The 7,691-nt window shown below is 31.3% G+C and overlaps 1 long non-coding RNA gene across 3 annotated transcripts; it reads left to right on the top strand.

Annotated features, from left to right (window-relative positions):
• Positions 1-1,246: 1,246 nt before the first annotated feature.
• LOC124843878 (uncharacterized) lies at positions 1,247-5,236 on the top strand. Of its 3 annotated transcripts, XR_015780701.1 has the most exons (5): positions 1,247-1,833; positions 1,917-2,230; positions 2,312-3,184; positions 4,525-4,745; positions 4,975-5,236. It is a non-coding gene; the product is annotated as an uncharacterized LOC124843878 (long non-coding RNA). The 3 variants fall into 3 exon arrangements; XR_015780702.1 differs by lacking the exons at positions 4,525-4,745; positions 4,975-5,236 and having other exon boundaries at positions 2,312-2,430; positions 2,843-3,296; XR_015780700.1 differs by lacking the exons at positions 4,525-4,745; positions 4,975-5,236 and having other exon boundaries at positions 2,312-3,296.
• The last annotated feature ends 2,455 nt before the right edge of the window (positions 5,237-7,691 follow it).

The following is a 7,691-nucleotide window of genomic DNA, read 5'->3' as shown; positions in this document are numbered from 1 at the left end:
TTTACATATGTGTGTGTTGTATTTTTATCATGGGTTTGGTATGGTATCCAAAGTTTTTTTGTTCTTTTTACTTTTATTTTTAACAAAATCTCCATGTTTCGGTAGTAATGTCTAGCATGAATTTATTTAAAATAAATGTGAGATATCTAATAAATTTTCCCACTCGAGACAAGTACATCTCAAATATAAAACTGGATATTAATAGATTTTAGTAGATTATTTGGTAATAATACAATGATGAATGATACAATAATATACTTAACAAACAACACACCTATATAATATATGATTTAAATAACTCTAATATCATCTTGAAAAATTGATTTTAAACTTAATTCAACGTTACAAAATTTTTAATATAGGCTATAAATATATCATCTTAAGCTTAATTCAACCTACATTACAAAAGATTATCATATCACTCCTCACTTTTCTCGGACAAATTCAACTTTGAAACTTTTAACATAGACCCCATCAAGTTTTTCAAGCTTTTTTATGCTTCTCGATGAACAATAGCAATAAGTTCAATAACTCCTTTGTCATTACTCATGATTTTGTGAACCAATACTTTGGCCCTTTCCTTAAATTACTTGTTCATCCAACCCTATCAACGATTTTATCAAAATATATATATATATATATATATATATATATATATATATATATATTAATTCTTATATTAAAATTTCATTATGTCTAACCTAAATTAATATACATTTTCGTTAATTTTCTTTTCAATAGTAATTGAGTTAAAAAGTTGAATATTATTCATAGATTGTTGATATTTAAATCATTCTATTTTTATTTTACATATACTCATCTCATATGAAAACACTTAGATTTAATGTGGTACTCCATGTTTTTCGGTTCTTTTTATTTTTATTTTTTAAAAAAATATTCATGTTTAGGTAGTAATGTTGAGCATGAACTTATTTAAAATAAATGTGAGATGTCTAATATATTCTCTCACTCGAAACATGTACATCTCAAACATAAAACTACATATTAGTAGATTATTTTGTAATAGTTTAATGATGTATGATACAATACACACTACAAAAATATCATATTTTAGTAGAGGTTAAATTTTGGGTTTATAAAACCTCCGTAAATTTTCGACGTTATATTAAAACCCCGGTTAAATATAATTTTTAAAAATTTTTAAAATAAATTTCTGTAGTTCCAACTTCAAATGTCTCCAACCCGCCATCTTACACATTTTCCTCTTCACTTCCTCCTCCCTCTTCCCAAACCCTAGAAATTAAGAAACCAACCTCCTATTGATCTTGACATTTTCATCGTTGGTGGAAGCGTTGGTGGGCACTGCGAGTGTTCTATGGTGGTCATTTTCGTTCCCAAACCTTTTTCACTTCTCCAGTTCCTGTAAGATCTCTCTTACTCTCTTTGTCTGTTAGGGTTTTAGCATAGGTCTAGACATTGGCTCCCATGACGACATTGTAGAAAGCGAGTCTTCCATCGCCCTTCACCATCGTGAAGGGAACTCCCAAGGTCCGGTTCTGAAACGCTACTACGACAAGGAAGGGGTAAGTGTCTATGTCATGTGGTTGTCGGCCCCAAGGACAAGGATTTTGCCATGGACCAGCTATTCATCCATGTCGATGTCTCTAAATCCTCGCAGAAGGAATCGTTGATTTTCCTTTGTAGTTTGTACGAATTCTCTGCTTCCATCAGGTCTAAGGTCTAAGCTCCAAGACACTGGATAATGAAGCTCTCGATAGTGAGGTAGGGAAAAAAGAGACGGAATCTGATGTCGAACCTGGTGAAATCAAGGTGGCCGAAGATCGAGATGTTCAATATAATAATCAAAATTTGGTATGTTGTGATTAATTTCGTTTATTTTGTTTTAGTTCACTTGTTTTCATTTTTGTGTATCAATAAACGTGATATTTGTTTAGTCTCGGAGAAACTAGAGACCATTTTTGTAAAGGGAAAGGTGTACGCTACCGGGGAAGAGCACGATTACAGGTTCCCTGTGTTCAAGGCTAACTTGCGTCGTGCTCGGCACCACCAGAGCCTGGATCCTTTCGCAGTTCACGGCGTGACTCAGTTCTCCGACCTTACGCCAAAGGAGTTCCGAAATAAGGTTTTGGGCCTGCGAGGTGTGAGGTTGCCCTCCGATGTGGAAAAAGCTCTCATTCTCCCCACCAATAATCTTCCGAGTGATTTTGATTGGAGAGATAACGGTGCAGTTACCGTTGTCAAGAATCAGGTGCCAATAGTACTAATCATGATGATATGATTTGTGAATGTTTGTTTTAGAATAATTGATTTCAATTGGTTGGTGAGTTAGGGTTCATGCGGCTCGTGTTAGAGCTTCAGCGCTACTAAGGCTTTGAAGGGGCTCACTTTCTGGCAACAGGGGAACTTGTGAGTCTTAGTGAGCAGCAGCTTGTTGATTGTGATCACGAGGTTTTTTTCCGTTCTTTCTTTCGCCCTTTATCTTCTTGCTAATGACCTTTAACTCATTGTTTGTTTGTGCAATTTTTTATGTAGTCTTATTATTGCTCTTGATATGGTGTAACTTTTGTCTTGGTTTAAGACACTTCATGTCCTCTGTAGTTAGGAAACTAACTGTTCTGGAAAAATGATAAACATTTAGGACATGAAGATCAAGCATGTGTGTTTTTACTACGCCTGTGTTCTTTCAATTGTTCGTTCTTTTGGGGTTTATCATTGATCAGGACATGTCACTATATTGCTGATAAGTGTGAAAAAGAGTTGTTTTTACACTTATAAATGATCTCAATCTTCTAATTATTCATGTTATTACTTAGTGAAATGTTGTAATAGGAAGTAGATTGTTATGTAAATTATTGTACAGGAAAGGATGTATAATTGGGAGTTTGTCAGCCAATTCTCGCATAGCACAAGCCAAAATTCGCACTGCCAGGAAACGGAAATTTGCATAGCGCATCAATACTTGTGCATTGTGCGAATAACATCAGTTAAGAGGCAGCAGTTACAAGAAATTCGCATAGCGCACACACACATGTGCGTTGAGCGAATTAATGAAGTTAAGTGGATTTAAAAGACGTGACAGAAAGGCAGAAACCATCTTCTGACACAGGAAAATAGCCAAAAAAATACTGGAGAACTCAGGAGACGATCAGGAGACCTTTCAAGACATCAAGACTTCACTTTCTGCAAGGAATTGCTGAAAAGAGTACGTTTGAGATGTCTAGGATAGGCTAAATTTTCTGTTCATTGGAATTGGGTGTATGACGAAACATTAATGTAAATTTCCTGTGCAATATATGTTTTTGTTCTTGTTCTTTTCTTGACTTGCTTTTGATTATACGGAAGTATTAATGTCTTTAAAAGTTTTATTGTACTGGAAAGTATTTTTAGAACCAGAAACTTAAGAAAAGAAACTAAAAGTAATTACGCTAGGAATAGTTTCTGTGCTTTTGGTCATTCTCAACATCTAAAGTCAATGCAAAATTATCTGATGAATTAATTAAGGAATTAATAATTCAATAGATAATTTTAGAACTTGTTTTAAGGAATTAAACCAAGATACTCTCATGTGAATGCTTGAACAGAGATATATGTTGTCCAGGATTTTACTGTAATGTTAGTCAAAGACCAATTCCAGTGATCTTTTATTGCATTTTTCAATCTTAATTTTTTTTACGTTTTTAATTTCATGCTTAAATTCAAATTGAAATCACAAATGTTATCATCAGTAATTGATCTTGATAAATAATTTTAATTGAATAACGTAACTAAAATTCCCTTGGGAGAACGATACTCTTTTACTTATTCACTGTATTACTTGAAACGATTTGGTATACTTGCCAAAAAGTTATCAATTGCGCTGAATTTGGGAGGTGAAATTTTGTAATGGTTTGTTTAGAACGAGTGTCCTAAGATATAATTTGGCTTTACCATTTAAGGTGTTTTTTCTGAACTTAATTCTTCTATGCTTATTGATGGGAAAATTTAGTCTGCCTTAATTCTTTTATGGCTGCCAATTAGAGAATATGATTCGAAGGGTGATATTTTTAGAGGTTAAAATACTCTTATTTCATTCATATATGTTCAGACATCAATGCAATAAATGCAGTCAATTTTCTAATGTATATCCTCCATCTTAAAAGGTGGTGAATCTAAAAAGGTCCATGTTAAGATCTTTTCATAGCAATATGCATACCATGAGTATGCTTTGCCCTATGTTTGGAACATTCAATTTTAGACGTGACTTTGAAACTGAATTAAATAATTTTATTAACACTCTTCAAAATAGTAAATGAGTGAAATAATTCTATTGAATCAAACACAGTGAGGGAGAAATATTATTAATCAAAAACTATATAATTGATTTAAAATGTGTGAACTGGATAGCTGGAGAGAACTGCTCGTGTTCATTTTGCTCCATCGTCAGATCAAACTCCCATTACAAAGAAAACTTCTGCTTTTGAGAATGGTGTGATCCTCTGCTTCTCTTTCCATCACTAAGGCTGAGTTGTCTGTGATATATGTTTAATATTCTTTATGATGCAGGGAACCTATCTCGGAAAATCTCTAGTGCAAGCTCCCTTGGAAGCTTGGAAGAAAGCCACTTTCTGCAAGCATCGTTGGACTCATCTGATAGTATTTCTGATAGGAGAAACCCAGGAGAACTAAGTATGAGTCCTTACTATGTGAAAAGCATGACACTCAGTTCTTTTGAAGCTGCACTTTGTCAGAAGGAGGCTAAACTTGCTTCATACATGTCACGTCTGGTATGATTTTTCTTGCCTTCATTCCCTGTAAACTTTTTGCACCATACATTCTTATTTAGGGCTCGACATTCTCTTATCATTGAGAATTTATCATGATGTTCAAGTAATAGAATTTATAGTTTATCACTAATATAATTTATATTAAGCTGTTGGATCATAAGACAGTGATCTGGATGACCCTTTTTTTTTGGGATACAATGATGATTTATTTTAATAATACAAATTTCAGGCATCAATGGAATCTATCTGTGATTCTCTTGCTAACGAGCTGGTCAAAATGACAGAACAGGTGAATTTTGCTTCCTGTTTACCACTTATGGGTCATGTTCCTTGTCATTAACCATGACATGTATATCATATCTACCCTGCAATGTGAGAAGTTGCATGGGGAGGCTGCTGTATTACCTGGCTTACGATCAGAGCTAGAAGCACTAAGGAGGAGGCACTCTGCTGCTTTGGAATTGATGGGCGAATGTGATGAAGAGGTAATTCTAACTTTGCCAACCTCTGCTTTCTTCCTAGGTCTAATTTCTTAGACATAATTTGGTTTTTGGATTCCTGACCTAGTGGCCTGTCTGCCTATTCAATCTGTAGGGAAATCATTGCCATCCTATGGACTAATTCTTAAGTTTGTTTTCTGATAATTTTTCTTGTGTTTGAAATACTTTAGGGTCCAGACAAGAGTATGGCACTTCTGAATCGTGACCTATTCAGAAAATCTGAGAAATCAAATGAAAGAAAAATGCTAAACAAACTAGGCCATAAATACAATAATGGGTGAAAGAAAAGAAAATAATCTCTAGGCTTGTAATTATATCATATTTTAACATTTTTCAACCATCAATAATTCTTAAATTCGTCTAATAATTTTTTCAAAATATTATTAACTAATTATTGTTTTATATTGTAGGTATTTGAAAAAGAAATATATCAAATGATGGAAACAATGAAGAAGTACCAAATGATGAAGACAATAAAAAGTATCAAATGATGAAGACAACGAAAAGTACAAAACTATAATTATTATTCATAACATGTTAATTTTAGTCTTTAAGAAACATTAATTGTATTTCTATTGTTTACAATTTATATAATAATATTTTGGTTTATATTTAATGTTTACATTTAATTTTGGTTTCATATTATTTAATTTTGTTTATTAATGATAATCAAGTCATTTGAATAATAAAAAAAATAGATTACTTACATTTCCGGCGGTTTTGGAAACCCCAACTATGTAAACTCAAAAGTTATCGGCGGTTTTTATAAACCCCTACAAATTACCGGCGATTTTGTTTAACTTCGGTTATTTCCGACGGTTTTAGTAACCCCTACTAATACCGACGATTTTAGTAAAACTCTCGCTAATACGGCGGTTTCGGTAATTACTTAGTGACGTAGGTTTTCTCAACGGTTTTCCTAACCGCGGGTAATGTATTTTTCGAGAGTTAAAACCATCGAAAACGGAAAAAATAACCCTCAATAAAAATCTAATTTTTTGTAGTGACAATTAACAAACAATAAACTCAGTAATATATAATTTAAATAACTTTAATATCATCTTAAAAAGTTAATTTTAAACTTAATTGAACATTACAAAGTTATTAGTATAGGTTCTAAATAACTCTAATATCATTTAAGTTTAATTAAACCTAAGTTAGAAAGAATTGTCGTATCACTTCTCACTTTTCTCGGAATGACACATGCAATTAAGTTCAATAACTCTTTTGTCATTACTCTGATTAATTTACTTCTTCATCCATCCCTATCAACTATTTTATCAATATATTTTAGTTTTAGAATATATATATATATATATATATATATATATATATAATATATATATATATATAGAGGTCCTTATACACCTGGATTAACATGCTTGTTTAGAGTGAATTTGACCCCACTCTTTTATTAATATTTTTATCTTTTATTTATTTCCTCTATTAACGCCTTTATAAAAAAAAAAAATTTTTTATTATTCAACGTGGGTTTCCCAACACTATCCTTTATAAATAAAATTAATTTTTTGTATTACTCTATATGAACTTGTTGATGCTATATAAATAAAATTTTAATTTTCTTTTATTATTTATCATTGGTTTGACCAAAACTACTCCTTTATAAATAATTCTTTTATTACTCTGATTGAGCTTGACTCACGCTCACCTATATAAATAAAAATTTAAGTTTATTTTATTATTCAGTATGTGTCTGACTAACTCTCAAATACTTTATAGATACAATATACTTTTTCTATTTGCAATTTGAATATGCTAGATGTTTAGAAGAGTTTAAATTACATCAATGAACTTTGTTAATTACATAAAAATATTTCATTTCCAAAAGTAGATCACAAAAGCATGAGCAATTTATTATTGTTATTTATATTTTAAATTTCATTCATTACTTTTATATTGCTCAATTCAAGGTAATCAAAGTGTAATCAAATCAAATATTTTCATATATTTGTTCAAAAAGATGTTAAAGCAAACGAAACAAACATAATTAAGACATGTAAGATTTAAAATAAAATGTTAAACTATTTTTTTATCAATAAAAATTAATTTATTAAATAGGGAGAATTGGATTTTTCCAAGTCATACAAAGAAATATGAACATTCAAGAAAAAAATGTTTCTTTCTTAGCAATCAACTAAAGCAAGCCTAAAATAATGAGTGTGTTTATCAACTTATGAGTCATCTTTAACTCAAACATATATCGTATTTCAGTCTAATAACAACAAACGCAATCGTTACCCACACGGCTAAATACATGAAATTCGTATGACATACCTTATACTAAACAACTTGGTACTAAGAGTATATAAACTAAATGACAATAAATGCTCGAGACAAACCAATCATTATTAAATCAAGTTTAAAAGTTCAAGAAAAGGGTGAAGATTTAACACATGCGCAAGAAGTAAATGATAGGAACTTAAAT

This window comes from Vigna umbellata, chromosome 7 (genome assembly GCF_029865625.1).
Source record: "Vigna umbellata cultivar VRB3 chromosome 7, Vumbellata_1.0, whole genome shotgun sequence".
Classification (NCBI taxonomy): domain Eukaryota; kingdom Viridiplantae; phylum Streptophyta; class Magnoliopsida; order Fabales; family Fabaceae; genus Vigna; species Vigna umbellata.
This window is presented reverse-complemented; position numbering and strand designations above follow the sequence as displayed.